Source organism: Rhinopithecus roxellana, chromosome 4 (assembly GCF_007565055.1).
Source record: "Rhinopithecus roxellana isolate Shanxi Qingling chromosome 4, ASM756505v1, whole genome shotgun sequence".
NCBI classification, from domain to species: Eukaryota; Metazoa; Chordata; class Mammalia; order Primates; family Cercopithecidae; genus Rhinopithecus; species Rhinopithecus roxellana.
The window spans coordinates 49616053-49642535 of record NC_044552.1 but is presented as its reverse complement, the minus strand read 5'-3'; the positions used below and the strand labels follow the sequence as shown (position 1 = coordinate 49642535).

Sequence of the window (26483 nt, the reverse complement as noted above, 5' to 3'; positions counted from 1 at the left end):
AAGCATCTTACACCCCAGAGTTAACCTCTCCGTATTTCCATAGCTTCTTGAAATTATGGTGCAGAGTTATCTGTTCCTCTTCCTAAGTTTATATTGTTAAAAACACTCATTCTTTTGTCTTTTCCTTGTCTATAAATGGGATGAAGATAGCTTATCCTGCCACAATATTCACTTATGGTAATAAAAATATATAGATTCAATGAAGAACATTTTGAAATATGTAAAAGTGAAAAGCAGAAAAATGATTTACTTAAAAGCAGAAAAATGATTTACTCATAATCTCATTTGCTTTGAAGTAAACAGTGTTGTACCCAGGGTATACATTATTTAGACCATTCAGAAATATTTTAATGGCTGTATAATATTTTCTTACCTAGATGGCTATATCATAATTTATATCACTGAGAAAATAAAGGCTATCATATAGGAGTAAAACTCTAAACTTCCTGTTTCCTGCTTGCAACTTAATCATTGGCCCTTACCGTGTTCCTTCTTATGTATTAGAGGGGATGTAGAAGAGTTATAAACTTATTCCAAGTCTTACCTAAATTGATGCCCCAAACATCTTATTTTTTCCCATAAACTCAGGGTACTTTTTGATCACTTGTAGCCTTTCAAGTTTCCCATAATTTCCCCATCCGTCAAGGTTCTCAAAAGAGCTTTGTTGTTATCTTGTATATGAGTTTGGCATTTATTTTTCTTTTATTAAATATAGAAAACCTAGGTTTGTTAAGCTCTTACAAAAACAAAACAATTACCGTTTGAAATACTTTGAGGACTTCATCCCAGACTCACTCACTTACTCTATTACAAAAACTAATCTAAAAGGCTGGAAATTAAAAAATATAACCTAAGAGGTTATAACAGAGCAGCCTGGTAAAGCATGGTGAAAGGAACCGTCTCTTTCCCAGTCTACCTGTAACTCCAAGCTCCTGTGCATTTTCACCACATAAGTCTGCTAGCTTACAGAAGATGCATACAATGAAGGCAGGAATTATAGGCCTACTCAGAGGGTACTCAAACACATAAAGTTTTGGAGTAATGAATAAACTACAAATACCCTCTTGGTTAAGTTAATTCATCAAGTTAATAAAGGTCATAGTATCTCTTCTGCTGGTGACAACTTGTTATCTCAGCATAGTCTGTCTCAAGAAAGAACTGGTTCAGGTTGGGTTTTGGAAAAGGAAAAAGACTTTCATCAACTTTGCTCCAGAGTGGAAAAGGCATGAAGTTCTCTCCTATAGTTAGGAGCAGAATTTTTTGTTGTTGCTTTTTGTTTTTGTTTGTTTGTTTGTGTGAGATGGAGTTTCATTCTTGTTGCCCAGGCTGAAGTGCAATGGCATGATATCTGCTCACCGCAATAGGAGCAGAATCTCAAACCTGCGTAATTTTTTTTTTTTTTTTTTTTTTTTTTTTTTTTTTTGAGACGGAGTCTCTCTCTGTCGCCCGGGCTGGAGTGCAGTGGCCAGATCTCAGCTCACTGCAAGCTCTGCCTCCTGGGTTTACGCCATTGTCCTGCCTCAGCCTCCGGAGTAGCTGGGACTACAGGCGCCCGCCTCGGCCTCCCAAAGTGCTGGGATTACAGGCTTGAGCCACCGCGCCCGGCCAAACCTGCGTAAATTATTTTCAGTGATCAACATCTGCATCCTCAAACTGTCCAGCAACTGTTGGTGTGATATCCACTTCCATCCCATCTTCATAATCTTATTGAATCTTCTCTCCTGACCCCAGCCATATTATACTGGCTGTTCACAGACTGAGAAAACTTTTCTTCTAATCTCTCCAATGTGGCTTGGCCTTCTACTGTTTTTTTTTTTTTTTATTTTTCATTTATTTTTATTTATTTATTTTTTTATTATACTTTAAGTTCTAGGGTACATGTGCATAACGTGCAGGTTTGTTACATATGTATACTTGTGCCATGTTGGTGTGCTGCACCCATCAACTCGTCAGCACCCATCAATTCGTCATTTATATCAGGTATAACTCCCAATGCAATCCCTCCCCCCTCCCCACTCCCCATGATAGGCCCCGATGTGTGATGTTCCCCTTCCCGAGTCCAAGTGATCTAGGTAGTACCATTCAGGACATAGGCATGGGCAAGGACTTCATGTCTAAAACACCAAAAGCAATGGCAGCAAAAGCAAAAATGGGATCTAATTAAACTAAAGAGCTTCTGCACAGCAGAAGAAACTACCATCAGAGTGAACAGGCAACCTACAGAATGGGAGAAAATTTTTGCAATCTACTCATCTGACAAAGGGCTAATATCCAGAATCTACAAAGAACTCAAACAAATATACAAGAAAAAAACAAACAACCCCATCAAAAAGTGGGCAAAGGATATGAACAGACATTTCTCAAAAGAAGACATTCATACAGCCAACAGAAACATGAAAAAATGCTCATCACTCGCCATCAGAGAAATGCAAATCAAAACCACAATGAGATACCATCTCACACCAGTTAGAATGGCAATCATTCAAAAGTCAGGAAACAACAGGTGCTGGAGAGGATGTGGAGAAATAGGAATACTTTTACACTGTTGGTGGGATTGTAAACTAGTTCAACCATTATGGAAAACAGTATGGCAATTTCTCAAGGATCTAGAACTAGATGTACCATATGACCCAGCCATCCCACTACTGGGTATATGCCCAAAGGATTATAAATCATGCTGCTATAAAGACACATGCACACGTATGTTTATTGCGGCACTATTCACAATAGCAAAGACTTGGAATCAACCCAAATGTCCATCTGTGACAGACTGGATTAAGAAAATGTGGTGCATATACACCGTGGAATACTATGCAGCCATAAAAAAGGATGAGTTTGCATCCTTTGTAGGGACATGGATGCAGCTGGAAACCATCATTCTTAGCAAACTATCACAAGAACAATGAGGCCTTCTACTGTTAATGGAATAATCCATCTTCATAGTTGTAAAATGTAGGGATGTCCTCTTGTCCTCGTTCATGTGCTTCCACATCATATTCTTTCCATCATAGTCGTCTGAATCCTCATCCTCAGGATCTGGATGCATGGCCTGGCATTCACACATTGCAGTCAACATTGCTTCCAATGCTGATTTATCACTAGGTACAAATATAAATTCAGAATAAGTTCAACATAATCATCACTGTCTTCCTCTTCTTCATCAGCAACAGATTCTTTGGATTCTTCAAATTTGTCATTCACTGTAACATACAAATGTTCTCCTAGACAGGTCGGTCCCTGGATAATGCATGTAAACTAATGGTGGGGTATTCCAGTGAGAATCCTAATCCAGAGCCATCTAACCAAGACAGGTGGCTCTCAGCAATGTAAAGGGTACTGGTGCGGAGGCCCTTCCTGTTCAGCACAGCCTTGGTGTCTGGCTGCTGCCACAGATGCCCCTCTGCCAGCTCAGGTAGCAGGAAACTATTTCGGCATATATTTTTCAGTGTACCACAATGTTAGCATTACACCACCAAAATTCCAACTCATGTGAACAGAAACCTCACTGCAAAATCCAATGGTTACTTTTATAACATATCTGGTTTCGTTTTTCTGCAGTATTTAAAGAGTTTACTATGACTTTTGTCTTAAAATACTTCTCCCTCTTAGCTTCTATGGACAGCTATCTCAAAAGTATTCCTATGACCTTTGTGTTGTCCTCCCCACACTAGGCCCTCCATTTTCTTTGCTGACTATGTACTGGTATTTGTAGGGCTTCAGTTGTGCATATTTGTTTAGTTTCACTTGACATATTAATTTCTATGAAATGTATTAATATTTCATCTCACTAACTTAAGCCTTTTTCATTTGTAATATAGATTATTGAAACATTTCTACAGTGGTTTTCCTTCTCTGTCTTCTTCAAATCATCTACATTGCTGTAAGAGTAATACTTCTATGTTAATTAGACCACCAAATTACTCCCATGCTGAAACAATTTTAGTGGGCTCTATACCCTCTCTAGGATAAAAGCCAAATGCACTCATGGATCTCTCTTCCTAGCCTTTACCCTTCATCTTCATCTGGTCCCCAGTTTGAACTCATGAACCATGCGTCAGAATGCCTAGAGCATCCTTTTAACAACTTCTTTTTCCTCAGAAGTTCCCTATAATCTGTCAGGGCTCTGATGAAATTTTATATAACCCTATTTCTACATCCAGAGTACAGGTTAACTATTTCTTCAGTGAGTTCATATGGCTACCCATTGTTAATCATCCTAACATTTCATATACCATACTGTGGTTGATAATTTACAATTTATTGCCCACCAGACGACAAATTTTTTTGAGGACAAAGACTTTGTCTTATCTTCATATCTAGCATGCTACCTGGTACAAATTAAAATTTCTGATAATTTTTAAAATTTTTAAGTTGTTGTGGGCACATAGTAGTTATGGGGTATATTTTGATAGGAGCATGCAATGTATAATAATCACATCAGGGTAAATTAGATATCCATCACCCCAAGCATTTATACTTCATGTTACAAATGATCCAATTACACTCTTTTGGCTATTTTAAAATGTGTGATTAAATTAATTATAGTTACCATGTCATACTATCAAATACTGGATCTTATTCATTCTTTCTAACTACTTTTTGGTACCCATTAGCTATCCCCACTTCCCTTGCCCCACTCTACTTCCCAGCCTCTGGTAACTGTCATTCTACCCACTATCTCCATGAGTTCTATGGTTCTAATTTTTACCTCTCACAAATAAGTGAGAACATACAAAGTTTGTCTTTTTGTACCAGGCTTTTATCACTTAACATAATGACCTCTAGTTGGATTTTTGTATATGGCAAGAGATAGGAAACTAGTTTTATTCTTCTGCCTGTGGATATCCAGTTTTCCCAGCACCATTTTTGAAGAAACTCTCCTTCCCCAACTGTATGTTCCTGGCACCTGTGTCAAAAATAAGTTCACTGTATATGTATACATTTGTTTCTGGGTTCTCTATTCTGTTCTACTGGTCTATGTGTCTGTTTTTATGCCAGTGTCATGCTTTTTTGGTTGCTATAGTTGTGTAGTATTATTTGAAGTCAGATAATGTGATTCCTCCAGTCTTGCTCTTTTTGCTCAAGATAGCTGTGACTATTCTGGGTCTTTTGTAATTCTGTATAAATTTTAGGATTTTTTTTCTATTTCTGGGAAGAATGTAATTTGTATTTTGACAGGGATTGAATTGAATCTGTAGATTGCTTTGGGTAGTATGGAAATTTTGACAATATTGATTATTCCAATCCATGAACATGAAATACCTTCTCATTTTACTGTGTCCTCTTCAGTGTCTTGCATCAATTTTTTTTATAGTTTTCATTGGATCTTTCACATCTTTGGTTAATTTCCAGGTATTTAACTTGCTTTGTACCTATTGTAAATGGGATTACTTTTTAAATTTCTTTTTCAGATTATTTGCTTTTGGCATATAAAAATACTCCTGATTTTTCTATGTTGATTTTGAATACTGCAAATTTACTGAATTTATCAGTTCTAATAGGTTTTTTTTTGTGTGTGAAATCTTTAGCTTTTTCCAAATATGAGATCATATCATTTGGAAACAAGGATAATTTGACCTCTTCCTTTCCAATTTGGATGTCTTTTTATTTCTTTTGTCTGTTTGATCTAGCTGGAACTTTCAGTGCTGTGTTGGATAACCATAGTGCTTCTGGGCATCCTTGTCATGTTCCAGATATTCAAGGATAGGTATTTCAGTGTTGTGTTTTTTTTTTTTTTTTTTTCTATTATGATACTAGCTGTGGATTTGTCATACATGGCTTTTATTATGTTGAAGTATGTTTCTTGTATACCCATTTCTTACTGTATTTATCAAGAGGGGATGTTAAACTTCATTATTTTTCAGCATCAATTGAAATGATTCTATGGCTTTTGTCCTTCATTCTGTTGGTACAATGTATCACATTGGTTTGCATATGTTGAGTCATCCTTGTATCCTTGCGATAAATCCCAAAGATGATGATGAATGATCTTTTTAATGTGTTGTTGAATTTGATTTGCTAGTATTTTATAAGGTTTTTACATTAATACTCATCAGGGATATTGGCTTGTAGTTTTTTTTTTTTTTTTTCTTTGATTTATCTTTGGTTTTGGTATCAGGGTACTACTGGCCCTGTGGGATGAGTTTGGAAGTAGTCACTTCTCTAAATTTTGGAATAGTTTGGGTGGGATTGTATTAGTGTTATTTTATTTGTTTAATGTTTGGCAAAATTGAGCAGTGAAGCCATTGGGTCCCAGGTTTTACTTTGGAAACTATTTCTTACAGCTTTGATTTCATTACTTGTTATTTATCTGTTTAGGTTTTTTATTTCTTCATGGTTCAATATTGGTAGATGGTATGTGTCTAAAACTTTATCCATTTCTTCTAGGTTTTCCAACTTATTGGCATAGAGTTGCTCATAGTAGCCTCAAATTTTTGAGTTATTGGTTGTAATGTCTCCTTTTTCATTTTTTATGTTATTTGAGTCTGTCTAAACATTGGTCAAGTTTATTTTATTCTTTATCTAAAGGTTCGTCAAGTTTCTTTTCAGAAAGCAACTTTTTGTTTCATTAATCTTTTGTATTCTTTTGTTCATTCAAATTTACGTTCTAATTTTTACTGTGTCTATTCTTCTAAATTTGGATTTAGTTTGCTCCTGCTTTCCTAGTTCTTTAAGATGTCTCATTAGGTTCTTTATGTGAAGTGTATCTTCTTTTCTGATAGAGTCAGCTATAAACTTCCTTCTCAGTACTGCTTTTGCTGTACCCCATAGGTTATGGTATGTTGTGTTTCCATAATCATTTGTTTCAAAATAATTTTCGATTTCTTTAATTTGTTCATTAACCCACTCGTCATTCAGGAATATAATGATTAATTTTCATGTGTTTGTTTCCAAAAATTCCTCTTATCAATTGTTGTATTCCCTTGTCATCAGATAAGGTTTGATATAATTTCAACATTTTGAATGTTTAAGTCTTTTTTTGTGGCTTAGCATGTAGTCTATCCTTGAGAATAATTCGTGTGCTGAGGAGAAAAATGTTTATTCTGCAGGTGTTGGATACAATGCCCTGTAAATATATATTAGGTCTATTTGTTCCATGGTGCAGATTAAGTCCAATATTTATTTGTTAATTTTCTGTCTTAAATAACCTGTCCACTGCTGATAGTGGGGTGTTGAAGTCTCCAGCTATTATTGTATTAGTCTCTCTCTAGCTCTAATAATATTTACTATATATATCATGGTGCTTCATGTTGGGTGCATATATATTTTAAATCATTATGTCTTCTTGCTAAATTGACTCCTTTATTATCATATAATAATGTTCTTTGTCTATTCATGTTTGAAGGGTATTGTCACTGGACATACTATTCTCAGCTAGAAGTTTTTTTTGTTTGTTTTGTTTTGTGTTTTCTGTCAGCAATTTAAATGTCATGCTACTCTCTCCTGGTCTGTGAGGTTTCCACTGAGAAGTCTGCTGCCAGATATATTGGAACTTTATTGTTTGTAATTTATTCCTTTCCTTTGCTACTTTTAGAATCCCTTATCCTTGACCTTTTGGGGTTTGATTATTGAATGACTTGAGGTAGTCGTCTTTGGGTTAAATCTGATTGGTGTTCTGTAACCTTCTTGTATTTGAGTATTGATAATCTTCGTCTAGGTTTGAGGATTTCTGTATCATCCCTTTGAATAAACTTTCTACCCCTAGCACTCTCTCTCTCTCTGCCTCTTCTTTAAGGCCAATAACTCTTAGATTTGCCTTTTGGGGGCTATTTTCTAGATCTTAAATGTGCCACATTCTTTTTTGTTCTTTTGTCTGCTCTGTGTATTTTCAAATAGCCTGTCTTCAGGCTCACTAATTCTTTCTTTTGCTTGATCAGTTCTGCTAAGAGACTCTAATGCATTTTTAGTATGTCAGTTATATTTTCAGCTCCAGAATTTCTACTGGATTCCACCTAATTATTTCAATTTCTTTGCTAAATGTATCTGATAATATCCTGAATTCTTTCTGTGTTATCTGTAATTTCTTTGTTTCCTCAAAACAACTGTTTTGAATTGTCTGTTTGAAAGATTACACATCTGTCTCTCTATTGGTCCCTGGTGCCTTAGGTGAGGTCATGTTTTCCTGGATACTCTTGATGCTTGTGGATGTTCATCGGTGTCTGGGCATTGAAGAGTGAGGTATTTATTATAGTCGTCATAGTCTAGGTTTGTTTGTACCTGTACTCCTTGGGAAGACTTTCCAGGTATTTGAAGGGACTTGAGTGTTTTCATCTATGCTTTTGGTTACTGTAGCTGTATCTGAATTAGAGGGGACCCCAAGCCCAATAATGCTATGGTTCTTGCAGACTCACAGGGGTATTGCCTTGGTGGTCTTAGATAAGATCTGGAAGAATTATCTGGATTACCAGGCAGAGACTCTTGTTTTCTTTCCTTACTTTCTCTCAAACAAATGGAGTTTCTCTCTCCATGCTTGAGCTGCCTGGAGCTGGTGGAAGGGTAACACAAGCACCCTTGTGTCCATCAATACTGGAACTGTACTGGGTCAGACGTGAAGCTAGCACAGCACTGGGTTTTGCCCAAGGCCCACTGTAACTACTACCTGACTAGCACTTAGATTTACTCAAGGCCCTAGGGCTCTATAATCAGCAGGTAGTGAAGCCAGCCAGACTTATGTTTTTCTCTTGAGGGTGGCAAGTTCCCCTAGTCCCAGGTGAGTCCAGGGATGCTGTCCAGGAAACAGGACAAGGAGTCAGAAACCATATAAATCTACCTGGTGATCTATTTTACTGTGGCTGAGATGGCACCCAAGCCACGAGACAAAGTCCTTCACACTCTTCCCTTCCCTTTCCCCAGGCAGAGGAGTCTCCCCATGTCTGCTACCACTACAGGGCCATGGGGAGTAAGTACTGCCAGGATACCACTAATGTTCACTTAGGGCCCAAGATCTCTTCAGTCAACTTGTGGTAAATGCTGCCATGTCTGGGACTCACTTTTCAGGATAGTGGGCTTCTCTCTGGCCCAAGGAAGGCCCAGAGAGAAGGTAGTCCCTTGGCTGTTCAAGAGCCAAGGGAAGAATCAAGGACCTCAGGGGCCTGCTTGGTGCTTTTCCCCACTGTGGCAGAACTGAAACCTCTGCTGCAGAGCAAAGCCTTCTTTATTCTCTCTGCTTTTCTCAGGCAGAAAGGGCCTTTCTCTGTAGCCATCACAGCTGGGACTGTGCTGGGTCACACCTGAAGCCAGCATGACCCAGAGTTTCATCCAAGGCCCACAGTATGCACTGCCTGCTTACTGCTGTGGATTGTTTAGATCCTAAGGGCTCTTTGGTCAGCAGGTGATAAATTCTGCTAGGACTCTGTCCTTCCCTTTAAGGAAACAGGTTCTCTGCTGCCCCAGGGTCTGTCTAGAAATGTCATTCAGGAGCTAGGGCCTGAAATAGGGGCCTCATGACTCTCCCTGGTTCCCTACCCTACTGTGGATGAACTAGAATCCAATTTTCAAGAAAAAGTCCTATTTATTCTTCCTTCTCCTCTCAAGCAGAAGGAAGAAGTCTCTTTCGGAGCTGCAGGCTGTAATGCCTGGGGTTGGGAGCGAGTCATGCAAGCAGTCCCTTGGCTGCCTTGGCTCCTGTCTCACTAGGCATGTGTGCCCCCCGAAGTCGAGTGGCTTGAAGCCCAGCACAACACTTGATCTTGCCTAGAATTTGCAGTCCTTATAGCCTAGATTGTCTGTCAGATTTATTTAAGACCCCAGAGCACTTTTTCCCATTGTGGTGAGGCTTGCCCAAATTCAAGTTCTGACTGCTGGGATGGGTGATTCCCCTCTGGCTAGAGCAGGTCAGAATACTCTAGGTTCCACCTGAGTTCTGTGCAGTGTTGCTTTCTGCTGTGCCACAGCAGCATTGTACTCCAATGCAAAGTCCCACAAATGCTGTGTCTACCTCCCCCAAGTGCAGACTGTTTAGGGCATACATACCCCTATGACTATATTCAGTCCAAGCTAAAATGCTTTCTCTATAGACTGAGTCCTAATTTAGCTTCACGTCTAGCTACTTTACCCAGCCTTCTTGTTTAATGCTTAAATGTCCTCTGTAGTAACACTTTGGAATTCTTTATCCATATTTTTTCATAATATGCTTCTAATACTAATATTTAGATTTTTCAGACTTGACTTTCACTTTTTCTTTTTTTTCAAATTTAGTTTTATATCTTATACCTGTATTTTCTGTCCATTCCTACTCTTAAGCATGTGAACTTCTTACTCCAGGTATATTTTTGGTAAAAATTCTTTAATGACATTTCATCATGCCAATATTTTGTTTTATAGTCTACCTTTGCCTTAATGGTTGCTTTTGCGAGATTATTTTAATCAGTTGAAAAGTTTTCTCAATACTTCAGTAGTTTTAATAGGAGCATCTTAAAGATTTTCCTGTGGTTTTGTGCTTATTTTAAGTGGTTTTATTTTTTGTGGACTAGAAATAACTGGCATTTCTGCATGGGGTGGAAAAGGTGTGAGCTATTTGTGTGGCTTACTACATTTTCTTTTTTTTTTTTTTTTTGAGACGGAGTCTCGCTCTATCGCCCAGGCTGGAGTGCAGTGGCCGGATCTCAGCCCAAATGATGTTTCTATTGGTACAGTAAAAGATAGTATCTTTGATTTGAGAGAGTGTTTTAATACCATGATACTCTTTTGTTTCATTAGGATCCTTAATTTCTGCCATTTGATTTTTTTCTTTCTCATTTCCATGATACCTTCACCTTATAACTTCCCTCTCTCCTCAGAGGTGATGCCTTTCCAAGACTGTTTCTCTACTCTTGCATATGCTAGCTCCTATCCTTTGATTTCCTAGCAGACAATTCTGGTTCACAATGACTCAGTGTTTTTCCTAATCACTGTGGAACTCTGAGTGTGATTATCTTTAGCCTACCACTGCTAGACTTTTGCTGCATTCTCATCTTTACTGTGTAGTTTCCTTCAAATTTTTGCTTTGGAATGGGCTCCTGAGCTGGCTCTGCTTTTGAGTTTCCAATATAACAAATTTCAAATGGAAATGGAAATTTGTAATATTATATTTTCTCCTAATGGAATTATAAATGTAAGTGACTATTAATACTTCTTGTTGATTTTGTAGGACATGGAGAGATTTATAATTCAGTAACTGTCTTTTTTTTTTTTTTTTTTTTTTTTTTTTTGAGACAGTCTTGCTCTATCACCAGGTTGGAGTGCAGCGCTGCGATCTTGGCTCACTGTAATCTCCACCTCCGCCTCCTGGGTTCAAGTGATTCTCCTGCCTCAGCCTCCCAAGTAGCTGAAATTTACAGGTGCCACCCAGCTACTTTTTGTATTTTTAGTAGAGACTGAGTTTCACCACGTTGGCCAGGATGGTCTCAATCTCCTGACCTCGTGATCAGCCCCCCTTGGCCTCTCAAAGTGTTGGGAAAACAGGTGTGAGCCACCGCGTCCAAACTACTTATTTCTTAAACATCTTATTTTGAAATAATTACATAGATTTTCACAAAGGTATAAAGAAACATACAAGGGGATCCCAACACCCTTCATCAGACTGCCCTAATATTAACATTTTGTACAATTATAGTACACCATCAAAATCAGAAAAATGAATTTGCTACACCACAGAATTTATTCAGATTTTACTAGTTGTACATGTGCTTGCTTTTGTGTATGTTTGGAGGGGTTGAGCTCAGTGTAATTTCATTATGTAAACACCACTACAATCAAGACTATTGTACTTCATAAAAATTCTCCCTCATACTACCACTTTATTACCACACATTTCCCCTACCTCTCAAATTCATAATCCCTGGAAACCATTAATCTATTCTCCATCTCTGTAATTATGATTTTAATGAATGTTGAACAAATGGCATCTTGTAGTGTCTCCATTTTGTTCCACTGAAATGCAGCTAAAATCACCACAAAAGTGGTGGGAGATATGTTTCCACAAAAGATGCTTTGAACTGTCCTGTGATGTGGCTGTCTGAGTCTCCTGAAGAAAGAAGCACTAAACACCAGAGTAATCAGTTCAAAGCATTTATTAGGAGAACTGAGAGTGCTATAGCAATCCACGTGACAGAGAGCAAAAGAAAAGGGATGTTCTACCTAGATACTATCTAGGTACTAGATACTACCATTCAACAGGTAAATGGCTACATACCTAGATACATTTGCATCAAGAAGGCCGGGTATGGAATTTTTATGAGGTTTTAAGGAATTTGGCTCAGGGACAAAACCAATATCTTTCAGTGTTTGGGGCAACAACCTAGATACCTTTTGAGTGTTTGAGAATGTTCAAGGTCTTGGTTTGGGTTCAAGCTTGCTGGGAAATACCTGCCACTGTCTTGGTTACAAAGCAGTCAAGGTACTCTGGGAGTTTTAGTCAGGACATAGAAAGTAGGAAGAATTAGGGAACCCTACAAGTATCCTTTTATGATTGACTTTTTTCACTCAGCATAATTTCATTGAGGTTTATCTAAGATGTTGCATGTATCAATAGTTTGTTCCTTTTTATTGCTGAGTAGTAGTCCATGGTATGAATTTATTTCCCTTTATTTAGCCATTTACTCACTGAATGGTAGTATTTAGTACTTAGTTTTTGGCTATTAAGAATAAAGTTTCTATTAACCTGTGTGTATAAAGTTTTGCATGAAAATGTTTTTATGTATTTGGGATATTCTCCAGCCAACCTAAAAAGTTATACCCACACTACAGCCTACACATGAAATTTTATGACAACTTTATTTATAATTGCAAAATATTGTAGTCAACTCAGGTATCCTTCAATAGGTGAATTGATAAAATCTGTGGTATGCCCATCTGTTTTACCAGAGTAGGTCTTAGAGCCTCAGTCTCACAAATTATCCTAAAATGACCCTGTAACTCAACTCTACCATTCAGCTATGGTCTGAGAGCAGTCCTGCTGCCCAGGGACCTGCAAAATACATGACCATCCATGCCCCTAAAGGCAGGCCTCTTGACCTCAGACTGACTGCAAATCCTTAAGCAGTCCAGTGACCCCACAAAAGCCCTGTTCAGTCATTGTCCAAGTGGTCCTACCCACCCAGGTATGGGATAGGATGATCACCCATTTATGCCCACAGAGGCATATCTACAGATCTTGGATTCAGCTTTGTAACGGAAACAGCCCTGTGATTCAGATCCTGTCCTCTTCAACCATACTCCTGAGCCAATCTTGCCTGGCCAGAGTTCCAAACAGTGAATGAGCAGGAGTCTTCCAAGGGACCCAGATTGGGTAACATTTATCCACAGGAAACAGGCCCATCATCTATTGACCCAACTGCATATCCTGAAGAGGACTTTATCCCAGAACCACCTCTACTAACCAACGTCCTGGAGGCAGTTTCATCTGACCAGGAGTCAATCAGGATCCATGCCTGCCTCTGTAATAGTCCTGCCAAACACTAACCCCATAATGAACCACACTGTGGATCCACGTGTAAAGATGTCATGTACCCTGCTTGGCTCTGAGTCTAGAGGCAATCCCATCATTCTAGAGACCGGACAGGGGAAGGTTTTTACCTATCAGTCAATCAAGTCATAAAGACAGGAAGAAGTGTTTGTGCTTCAAATACATTGACACAAATATAAGGCTACACAGATTACAATCAGGCAAACATGATACCACTAAAGGAAACAAAGCTCCAATAACCCAAAAGAAATGGAAATCTATAAATTGACTGAAAAAAAACGTCAAAATAATCATCTAAAAACTCAATGAGATGCAAGAAAAAAACACTTAAAAAACTAAAATCAGAAAAACAGTAAATGAACATAGAGAAGAGTTTATTAAAGAAATAGAAATCATAGAAAAGAACCAAATAGAAACCTTGGAGCTGAAGAATATACATGTAGAACTGAAAATTTTAATAGAGATCTTCAAGAGTGAACTTGATCATGTAGAATAAGAGGACAGTGAATGTGTGAAAACTGGTCATTTGAAATTAGCCAGCTAGAAAAATAGGAAAAAATTTTTTTAAAGCATATAGAGACCTATGAAACATCATCAAATAAATTTATACATCAGGGAAGTGACAGAAGGAGTAGATACAAAGAAAGGAGCAGAAAGCTTATTTAAAGAAGTAATGGTTGGAAACTCCTCAAATGTTGGGGAGAATATGGACATTCTCATTCATGAAGTTCATAGGTCTCTAAGCAAGATAATCCCAAAGGTTACCCTATGACACATAAGAATCAAATTGCCAATAGTCAAAGATGAAATTTTGAAAGCAGTAAGATAAGTTATACAGAGGAACATCTATAAAACTATCAAAATATTTCTCAGAAACCTTGCAGACTAGGAAGAGGTGGGATAACATATTAAAAGTACTGAAAAAAGCTCACAGAACTGCAATATAAGAATATTATACCTGGAAAAGCTGTTCTTTAAAAATAAAGGACTTTTTAATGATCGCCATTCCAACTGGCATGAGATGGTATCTCATTGTGGTTTTGATGTGCATTTCTCTGACCAGTGATGAGCATTTTTTAATGTCTGTTGGATCATTAAAAAATCAGGAAACAACAGATGCTGGTGAGGATGTGGAGAAATAGGAATGCTTTTACACTGTTGGTGGGAGTGTAAATTAGTTCAACCATTGTGGAAGACTGTGTGACGATTCCTCAAGGATCTAGAACTAGAAATGCCATTTGACCCAGCAATTCCATTACTGGGTATAAACCCAAAGGATTATAAATCATGCTACTATAAAGACACATGCACACATATGTTTACTGCAGCACTATTCACAATGGCAAAGACTTGGAACCAACCCAAATGCCCATCAATGGCAGTCTGGATTAAGAAAATGTGGCATGCATACACCATGGAATACTATGCAGTCATAAAAAAGGGTGAGTTCATGTCCTTTGCAGGGACATGGATGAAGCTGGAAACCATCATTCTGAGCAAACTATTGCAAGGACAGAAAACCGAATACCACATGTTCTCACTCATAGGTGGCAGTTGAACAATGAGAACTCATGGACACAGGGTGGGGAACATCACACACCAGGGCCTGTCGGGTGGGGGGACTGGGGTAGGGATAGCATTAGGATAAATACCTGATGTAAATGACCAGTTAATGGATGCAGCAAACCAACACAGCACATGTATACCTATGTAACAAACCTGTACATTGTATACATGTAGCCTAGAACTTAAAGTATAATAAAAAAAAAAAAAGAGAGAAAGACATTTCCAGATAAATCAAAGCTGGGGGAGTTCATACCATTAGATCTGCCTTATAGGAAATGCTAAAGAAAATTATTTGTTTAAACAAAAAATACTAAGTAACAACATAAAACAAATGCAAGTATTTACCTTTACTCACTGGTAAAGGTAGATACATGTAGTCAAATTCAGAACAATACTGTAATGGTGGTGTATAAATTTAAATCCAGTATAGAAATCTCCCTTCATTTGTGTCAATATTTGCTTTATATATTTAGGTGCTCTAATGTTGAGTGCATATATATTTACAATTGTTATATCTTATTGATGAATTGATTCCTTTATCATTATAAAGTCACCTTATTTGTTTCCTATGACAGATTTTGACTGAAAGTTCATCTTATCTGATATAAGTACAACCATCCCTGTTCTCTTTTAGTTACTATTTACATGGAATGGCTTTTCCCATCCCTTCACTTTCAGCCTACATGTGTCTTTAAGGCTAAAGTCTCCTGTGTATCATATAGTCGAATCTTTTTTTTTAAAATCCATTCAGCCACTTTATCTTTTGATGTAATTAGGCAAGAAAAAGAAATAAAAGCATTCCAAATCAGAAAGGAACAAGTAAAAGTGTCTGTTTGTGAATGACATCATCTGCAAACATATAGAATACCCTGAAGACTCCACTAAACTGTTAGAACTAGTGAAGCTGCAGAATACAAAATCAACATATAAAAATCAGTTGCATTTCTAGGTACACACTACAAACAATCTGAAAAACAAATAAAGCAATCTCATTTACAATAGCATCTAAAAAAATAAAATTTAAGAATAAAATCTTAGGAATAAATTTAAGGAGGTAAAAATCTATTCACTAAAAATTACACAACTTTTATGAAAGAAATGGAAGACCCAAATAAATGGAACGACGTCATGTGTTCATGGATCAGAAGAATTAATGTCAAAATGTCCATACTGCCATACCTAATCTAGAGATTAAGTGTAAAGTTTATCAAAATTCAATTGTCATTTTTCACAGAAATAGAAAAAATTTAAAATTCATAAGGAAACAACTCAAAAACCAAAGCAATCTCGAACAAAAAGAATAAAACTGGAGACATCACATTTCCTAATTTCAAACTGTTTCTAAACTATAGTAATCAAAAGTAGCATAAAACAGATACATTAGACCAATAGAACAGAATAGAAAGCCCAGAAATAAACACATACATTAGTTAACCAATCTTTGACAAGGGCTGCAATAATATCCGACAGGGAAAGGATAGTCTCTTCAATGATAATGTTAGGAAAAATAGATATCCACATGCAAAAGAATGGAATTGGATAATTTATCACCATATACAAAAAAAAAAAAAAAAAGAGAGAAAAAACCCACCTTAAATGTAATGTTATGCACTGGATTAAAGACTTAAAAGTAAGACCTGAAAATGAGGTAAGACCTATGCCTAGAAGACATAAGGGGAGATCTCCTTGATACTGGTTTTCTCAGGTTTTGGATTTGACACCAAAAGCACAAGCAACAAAAGCAAATATAAACAAGTTTGACTACATCAAACTAAAACTTTCTGCACAGCAAAAGAAATAACATAATGGAAAGACAGCCCACAGAATAAGATAAAATATTTGCAAACTATATATCCAGTAATGAGTTAGTGTCAAAATAAGAAATTCATAAATTCATAGACTGATTAACAAATGAGGACAGAATCTGAATAGGCTTTCTTTTCCCCAAAAAGACATACACATGGCCAACAGGTAGACTTACCTTAGATGTTGCAGGTTTTATTCCAGACCACCACACTAAAGTGAATATTGCAATAAAGCAAATTACAAGATAGGTTTTGTTTTCTTGTGCATGTTATGTTTACATTATAATTTAGTCCATTAAGTGTGCATAGCATTATGTCTAGAAAGACAATATACCTACCTTAATTAAAAATATTACTAAAAATAAATGCTATCCATCATCTGAGCCTTCAGCATATCATTATCTTTTGCTGGTATAGAGTCTTGCCTCCATGCTGATGTCAGTTGAGGTTGTTGAAGATTAAGGTGGCAGCAACTTCTTATAAGAAGACAACACTGAAGTTTGTCACATTGATTGGATTTTTCTTTTACAAAAGACTTCTCTGTAGCATGTCATGGTGTTTGATAACATTTTACCCAAAGTAGAACTTCTTTCAAAATTGGGAGTCAATTCTCTCAAACTCCGCTACTGCTTTATCAATTAAGTTTATACAGTATTCTAAATCCTTTGTTGTCATTTCAATAATGTCCAAATCTTCACTGGGAGCAGATTCTATCCCAAAAATACAAAAGCAAAACTTCCTTTGTTCATCCACAAAAAGCAATTCCTCATTTATTCAAGTTTTATCTATCATTAGATTGTGGAAATTCAGTAACATCCTTGGGATCCAGTTTTAATTCTAGTTCTCTTGCTATTTCCAATATATCTGCAGTTATTTCTTCCACAGAAGTCTTGAATCCCTCAAAGTTATCTGTGTAGTTGGGATCAGCTTCTTCCAGGCTCCTATTAGTATTGATATTTTGACCTCCTCTCATGAGTCACAAATACTCTTTTTTTTTTTTTTTTTTTTTTTTTTGAGGTGGAGTCTCACTCTGTCGCCCAGACTGGAGTGCAGTGGCGCAATCTCGGCTCACTGCAAGCTCCGCCTTCCGGGTTCACACCATTCTCCTGCCTCGAGTAGCTGGGACTACAGGCGCCCGCCACCTCGCCCGGCTAGTTTTTTGTATTTTTAGTAGAGATGGGGTTTCACCGTGTTAGCCAGGATGGTCTCGATCTCCTGACCTCGTGATCTGCCCGTCTCTTAATGGCATCTAGAATGGTGAATCCTTTTCAGGTTTTCAACTGACTTTTCCCAAATCCATCAGAGGAATTACTATCTATGGCAGCTATAGCCTTACAAAATGAATGTATTAAATAATAAAACTTAAAAGTTGCAATTACTTCTTTTTTTGAAATTACTTCTTGATTCATGGGTTGCAGAGTGCATGTCATGTTAGCAGGAATGAAAACAATCTCCTTGTACATCTCCAGCAAAGGTCTTGGATAACTAGGTGCATTGTTGATGAGAAGTAATATTTTGAAAGGAATTTTTGCTTTCTAAGCAGCAGGTCACAACAGTAGTCTTAAAATATTCAGTAAAACGTACTGTAACCAGATATGCTGCCATTCAGGCTTTGTTGTTTCATTTATAGAACACAGGCAGAGTAGATTTAGCATACTTCTTAAGGGCCTTGAGATTTTCAGAATGGTAAATGAGCATTGGCTTCAACTTAGTTACCAGCTGCATTATCCCCTAATAAGAGGGTCAGCCTGTTTGTTTGTTTTTTAGTATTTGAAGCTTAAAGCCAGGCACAGTGACTTCTCCTCTCTAGCTATGAAATAAAGGAATGGCAAATCTTTGAAACAGATTTTTTGTCTACATTAAAAATCCGTTTAGTGTAGCTATCTTTATCAATTACCTTAGATTGGATAACTTTAAACTTTTATTTTATGGAGATGTCTTCTTCCCTTAAATCTCATGAACCACCTTCTGCTAGCTTCAAACTTTGCAGCTTCCTTAACTCTTGCAACCTTCATAGAATTGAAGAGAGTTACAGTCTTATTCTGGATTAGGCTTTAGTTTAAAGGAATGTCATGGCTAGTGTGACGTTATATTCAGACCACTAAAACTTCATATCAGCAATAAGGTTTTTCACTTCCTTGTCATTTGTCTGTTCACTGGAACAGCACTTTTAATTCCTTCAAGAACTTTTCCTTTGCATTCAGAACTTGGCTGTTTGGCAGAAGAGGCCTAAGCTTTTGACCTAGTCTTGGCTTTAGACATGCTTTCCTTGCTAATCTTAATTATTTCTTGCTTATTATTTAGAGTCATGGGACTCTTCCTTTCAGTTTACTACTTAGAGGCCATTGTAGGATTATTAATTGGCCTAATTTCAACATTGACGTGTCTTGGGAATAGGAAGCCCCAAGGCAACAGAGACACAGGAATGTCTGGTTGGCTTGTTGTTGGAGCAGTCATAACATACACAACATTCATCTATTAAGTTTGCTGACTTATCTGGGACTAGTTTGTGGAGCCCCAAAACAATTCCAGTGGTAACATCAATGATCAGTGATCACAAGTCATCATAAAAGATATAATAATGAAATGTCTGAAATATTGCAAGAATTAGCAAAATGTGACACAGACACTAAGTGAGCATATGTTGTTGGAAAATGGCACTAATATACTTGCTTGATGCAGGGTTGCCACAAACCTTAGATTTATAAAAAATGCAATATCTGTAAAATTCAAAGTGAAGATCAATAAAATGAGGTATGGCCATATACAAAAAGGGGCTCAATATCACTAATCATCAGGGAAATGCATATGGAATAACACTTCTGTCATTCTGGCTATAATCAAGAAAAGGATAGCAAGAGTTGAGGATGTGGATGGATATAAGGGAAGCTTCGTAGACTCTTGGTGGGAATATAAAACGGTCCAGTCATTATGGAAAACAGTACGGAGGTTCCAACAACAACAACAACAAAAAACTACCATAGAATCCTTCAATCCTACTTCTATGTATATATCCAAAGAAAATTAAATTAGGTCTTGAAGAGACATGTGCAATCACAAGTTCATTTTAACATTATTCAGTCGCTAATATATGAAAACAGCCTAGTTCATGCTCCTAGACAAATGGATAAATTTGTGTGTGTATGTGATTGAATATTACCAGCCTAATAAAAAGCAAATTCTGCCATTTCAGCAATGCAGATTAAACTGAAGGACTATACTAAATGAAATAAGCCAAGCAGACAGACAAATATTCATCTAACGTACACATAGAATCTAAAACACTCAAACTCATAAAAGCTGAGGGTAGCACAGTGGTTGAATAGACAAATATTTTATGATCTAGCATATATTTAGAATCTAAAACAGTCACACTCATAAAAGCCGAGAGTAGAAAAGTGTTTGCCAGGAGCTAGAGGATTGAGGAAATGGGGAGATGTTAGTCAAAGGATCAGACTTCCAATTTTAAGATGAATAAGTTCTGGAGACCTAGTGACCATGGTGACTGTCATTAATAGTACTGTATTATTTACTTGAAATTTTCCAAGAGAGTAGATATTAACTGCCCTCACCACACACACACAATGGTAACTATGTGCTGATAGATGTGTTAATTAATTTAATTGTGGCAACAGTGTATACATATATAATTACATTGGACACCTTGAAAGTATCTGATTTTTATTTGTCAATAATAATAGCTTAACAAAGCTGATAAATTAATAAATAAAACAGGTACTACATGTATAAAATGTAATGTTATCCAGCAATAAAAAGAAATTGAATTTTACTTTCTGAAAAAAGGTAGTCTGAAAAGGTTACTTAGTAGATGATCGTATTTATGACATTCCTGAAATAGCAAAGCTAGGTAGACAGGATAAAAGAGTGACTGCCAGAGACTGGGAGGGAATGTGGGGGCTGGGGGTGGGGGGTGGGAGAAGTTTTAGTAAATGATGCAAAAGAATTTTAGGGTAAAACTACTCTGTATGATACTGTAATTGTGTTTAATTAACATTATGCATTTATCAAAACACAGCTCTGCAGCACAAAGAGTCACCCTTAATGTTTGCAAATGTAATAAAAGGACTCCCTTTCCCTAAGAATTTGCCATATTGTCTTCACTTAAGAGGCCCCTAGCCAGTCTGCCTTTGTCTGCCTCACTGTCAGAATCGTTTCACTGTGGTATGTTGAATACTTCCTAGGTTATTTAGTTGTGTTTAGAAAGGAGGAACAGGGAAAAGTGAATCTTTTCCAACTTTTCTGGATCTAGAAATTCAGTAATTCAATTTAAAATTTTATTTTTTAATTATTGCCCAGATTTTTTCAAATATTATCCTTTTGAATCTTCTTTAAATTGTCCGCTCATTTCTGTGCTCCATTTTCTATTGGGAGATGTATTTTCCTTGCTTTGACATAAAAATTATCTGTGTATTGTTTATTCTGTAGATTTTATAAATTTTTCAAGTGTGTTGGTTATTTTTAAGTCTTTTTTTCCCCACAGAAAGAAGCTTTTAGTTTATAGTATCTTTCATATAGTTTTATATAGTTTAATTTTGTTGTAATACTTGACAATTTTCCTAAAATACTTTATTCTAAATATTTTTTTCCCAAACTAGGTATCTGAGAAATAATTCTCATATTTTCTTCTGGTTTTTAATATCTTGATTTTTATTTAGAACAGTAATAGAAATCTGCAAAGAAGTACACTTCTTTCCTCTAGTAGAGAAAGGGAGAGTATATCAGTTTAGCTGGGGAATATAAATTTTAAAAACTATATTAGCCTTTCCCTGGATATTTTCATATGTCTTCCAGAGAATGTGTTGGTCCTGCTTCTCTTGATGTGAATTATAGCAGATTATGAGAGCTATTACTGAGTATAATGTGTTATACAGGTAAATATGGATGAACAAAAATAGTTAAGAATAACTGATCAATCTATCTAATCCATTAATTTATCCAAATAGCTAATCAGTTGTAAAATTGTTTTGATTTTTTTCCTTACTGATCTCATGCTAACTTTATTTAATTTCTATATATGCCAAGATATATTTTTTGGAATATTTTTCCATACTACTGATAACATTCTACTTCTAATCAGTACCCAATTAACTTAATTATTTGTTACTTGTATTTAACATGTCTTATGGTAGAATTTCCTTATTCCTCTTTTTTTTCAAATAATTGTATTAAAAATTCATTTAAATATGGCACTTTGAGTTTATTACTTTGATTTCCTGAGATCCAAACTAAAATAACTGTGAAAGAATAAAAATGGTATAAACCCAAGAGTAAAAAAAAATCCATATGGCAATGGAAGTGAACACAACATCATAAATAAAGTGAATAAATGATTATCAATATGGCAAGGCAGAAGATCTCAGTCTTAAATGAATGGTAAGGTAATACTATGACAACTAATTAACTCTGTAGAATTCATGAGATACTCAGTATTTGGATGTATTAGTTTAGTGAAGGTAGGGTGGAGGCACAGGGCAGAAAATGAAAGGAACTGGTCAAAGGCATTTCGCCGTGGAGCAGAATATCAGCCACATCCTGTACTAACAGATGATTCCCTCTTTTCCACCTACAGAATGGAAGTTCAGATCTCTTAGGAAGCTGTGAGGAGATTCTCCCACCAAATCTAGTAGCACAACGTAAAGGAGAAAGAAGAGCACGTGGGATTGAGAAAACATTCGTTTCAACCTAGAAAGTGTTAAAAGAAAGTTTTAGAAAAAAGACTTGTACAGTAGGCCTGGATCATGAAAATAGAAAAGAGAGAATTCATAGATTCTCAGATAAATATGATAATTCTGCAGAACAAATTGATATTCTTTTTGTAGTGGATCCAATGGAGCGGCTTGAAAATTTCATGGAACGGCTTAAAGAAAAGTATACATGTGGCGAAATAAATAATTAAACTTATTAAAAAACAAAAGTAGCAAGAAAAATCTAAGCACAACACATATAAAGACAATTATTTACCTACTCATGATGTAAACACCAAGTTTATTGTATCTCAAATTATGACTTATAAATGAACTATTACTATATTAGGTTAAACGACAGGATGGTAGGTTGATTTATATTTGTAGAATTACTAGATTCTTAAAGACTGCTATTTTATATAGTATGACACTTAATACTCTTATAGCTTTGTTTTGTTTGTTTGTTTGTTTGAGACAGAGTCTCACTGTTTCCCAGGCTGGAGTGCAGTGGCGTGATTTCAGCTCACTGCAGTCTCTCTCTGCCAGTTTCAAGCAATTCTCCTGCCTTAGCCTCCTGAGTAGCTGGGACTACAGGTGTGTGCCACTATGCCCTGCTAATTTTTTATAGTTTTAGTAGAGACGGAGTTTCACCATGTTGGCCAGGCTGGTTTGAACTCCTGACCTCAGGTGATCTGCCTGCCTCAGCCTCCCAAAGTGCTGGGATTACAGGCGTGAGCTACCATGCCAGGTCCCTTTTAGCTTTTTGACATGTTAGTGTACTAGACTTTTTAAAAATAAAAACTTTCAGATATTCATACCTATTTAATATGCTCAATGAACTTAACATATTTCTATAATAAAACCCCATTACGATGTAGGATTGAATTAAATTTAACTAAACTAGAAAAGTAATTTGTGAAGAATCAACATTTTTATAATATTGTCTTCCCTCCAGCAATTGTATATTCTTTTTAATTACCTGACTTCAGTAGAGTTTCACATCATTCTTTTCTTCATTGCATGCTCTCTATTTCATGAATTGTTACCTAAGTATTTATCCTTATTTCTGTTATAAATAATCTTTTAAAAGATAACTTCAACTTTAGACAGGGAAAAAAAGAACACTAAATACTATATTACAAGCTTCAACTATTTTTAAACCCTATTTTTTTAAACATTTATTTTGTTCTCAGTTGCTTCACTACATATTTATGTACTCCAATTTCATTTATATCCTTAGACTTTGTAGATATAAAATAACATAGCCTGCATGTGCTAATCTGGTTTCCCTATCTCTAATAGCTTTGTGTTATTTTGCTTTCAAGCCTTACTGCATTGCTATCAAACATGATGAAAATTGACATTTTAACCCTGATTCTAAGTCTATAGCAATGCTACACAATTAAATTATGAATTTACACTGAAATTTTTAACGGTTTTCTAAATTTATACTGAATTTCTAGTTTGCTTTTCAAGAAAAAAATTTTGCCTACTTCTGGCTAAAGCTATCTACTTCATAGCAATGACATTTTTATTCTGTAGGATTTCTAATAGTCATCAATTTTCTTCCATATTAGCTGTATTGTTTAAAAGAATAGGATTCAATATCCATAGCTTTCTAGGAAAGAAGGAACAGTTTTGATTTTTTTTCTACATAAGGCTAACTTTTGAAAACCATAAACCCTACAATATGTTGGGGGTCTCGGGGACATAGTAATATCAATTAGATATTGTATTCTCATGGTCTATATCATGTGCATTCACATTTATTCATTCACTGAACTACAATAAGCCAGGCATTATTCAAGGTGGTAGAGATACAGCAGTGGGTAAAAAGGCACTCTGAACTCATGGAGCTTACATGCTAGTGAAGAGAGACAGAAAATGAACAAATAAATGTGTGAATAATTAGTATTTTAGATGTTAAGGATTAAGGAGAACAACCAGGCAGAAAAGGCAGGAAAAGGAAAAGAGGGAGGGTAGAGTTAATATATAGATCAGGGAAGGCCATTCTAATAAAATAATATTTGAGGAACAAACTCAATTAAGGGAGAGAAAGCCATCCAATTCTCTGGGGAAGAAATAATGTAGACTGAGGAAATGTCTAAGGACCTGAGCCAGCAGTGTCTATCTGGGTAGCCTTAGAGTAGACAGAGAAGGGAGACTCATGGGTCTATGAAGCTAGTAACCAGATCACTGGGGCTGTGTAAGGCTTTGGATTTTACTCCAAGTGGGATGATGTTTCATTTGGAATTACATTTTTCTTCATGTGATGCAAATCTAAGTATCTGTGGCTAAATCCAAAGTTCAATTTTCTCTCACATAAAAGTGTGGAGGTACACAATCCAAGGAAAGAATTCAAGCTCTGATCTGAAAAGCTCTCTGGGAGGTGAGCTCCTTCTAGTTCATGGTTCCAGTATCCCTCAGGCTCTAAGCAGCAGAATGGAAGAGGGAAGATGTTTGTAATACAGATTATATAGCAAACCACATTTTCTGTATGTAAAACTAGAAGGTGTTGGTAGAACTCACCTTATTTCAATTCCAACATTTTTGCCCACAGTTATCAGTCTTGAACTTACCTACAGTTTCATTATTAGTATGAGACTTTTCTTTTCCTTTCCTTTCCTTTTTTTTTTTTTTTTTTTTTTTTGACAGAGTCCTGCTCTGTTCCCAGGCTGGAATGCAGTGGTGTGATCTCAGCTCACTGAACTTTTGCCTTCTGGGTTCAAGCAATTCTCCTGCATCAACATCCTGAGTAGCTGGGATTACAGATACATGCCACTATGCCTGGCTAATTTTGTATTTCTAGTAGAGATGGGGTTTCATCATATTGGCCAGGCTGGTCTTGAACTCCTGACCTCAGGTGATCCACTAGCCTCAGCCTCCCAAAGTGCTAGGATTACAGGTGTGAGCCACCGTGCAAGGCCAGCATGAGCATTTTCTTATATGGTTGGATTAGGTTGATGGAGGCTCCAGAACTAAGTATTGGTTGACTCCTTGACCTTACCTGCTGTCTGAATCCAGTTTGAAGAAAGTGCAGGCTTTTTGGGGAAAAACTACATCTTTCATTGAATCCTAACAGTTATCTTGGGAACTCTGTGGGATGGGGTATTGAACTGGAGCATTGAAAAGCGTAGATACATTTTCCAATTAGCAAGAGATTAGGGAAAATATAAATGTTAAATCAAATTGAGAACTAACTTCTATAGTCAAGTGAGAGAGTGGCTCTTTTCTTAGAAAAACACACATGAATGCTTACCCATAGACCCTCACAAACACACACATAAGGCATCCTCTCATTTCCTGTGAAAAATCGTATGAAAATATTATAATTTACAAAGGAGTGAATGACTGACCGACTTCATCATTTCAGAAGTTATCTGACTCCTTAAGATAATATATAGATATCTAGAAATATATTTTAGAGAAATGCATAAAATATTAAAAATCATATATTCATATATATGTTCATATATAAAAATGTCTGATTATATAAAATGTCTGAAATATTTCATATATATATCCAGATTGGTGATACATACATAGAGAGATATGCATAGTAGGAGGTTCTCAGGTTTCCATCGCTCACTCCAGGTGACTCCCTGTGACAACTTAACCAGAAATTGACTACTTGCCCAGAATCGGCATCGTTCTGAAAACAGCAGCTTTCCTCAGCCTTGAACTCACTCTATATTCCATGGCTCAGTAAAATGTAAGTGTCATCCCTGTAGGGTAAGAGTATATTAGCATGTAAAATATTTTAAACCATGAATAAAGGACCTGAAGGATCTCTCGCTTCTGCTTTTATAATAATTTAAATTTAAGATAGTAATTTTAAGGTCACCAGATGTGTCACAACAGTGTGTCACATAATCAATGTTCTTGAACTTTACATTTAGATAATATATCAACTTTTCTGTTCCACTGAACTTGCTAAAAGTGTAACATACTTTTTTTTTTTTA

At 36.3% G+C, this 26483-nt stretch overlaps 1 pseudogene; it reads right to left on the bottom strand.

Annotated features, from left to right (window-relative positions):
• Window positions 1–1626: 1626 nt before the first annotated feature.
• LOC104663173 overlaps window positions 1627–26483 on the bottom strand; it is a 94275-nt pseudogene continuing 69418 nt past the window's right edge.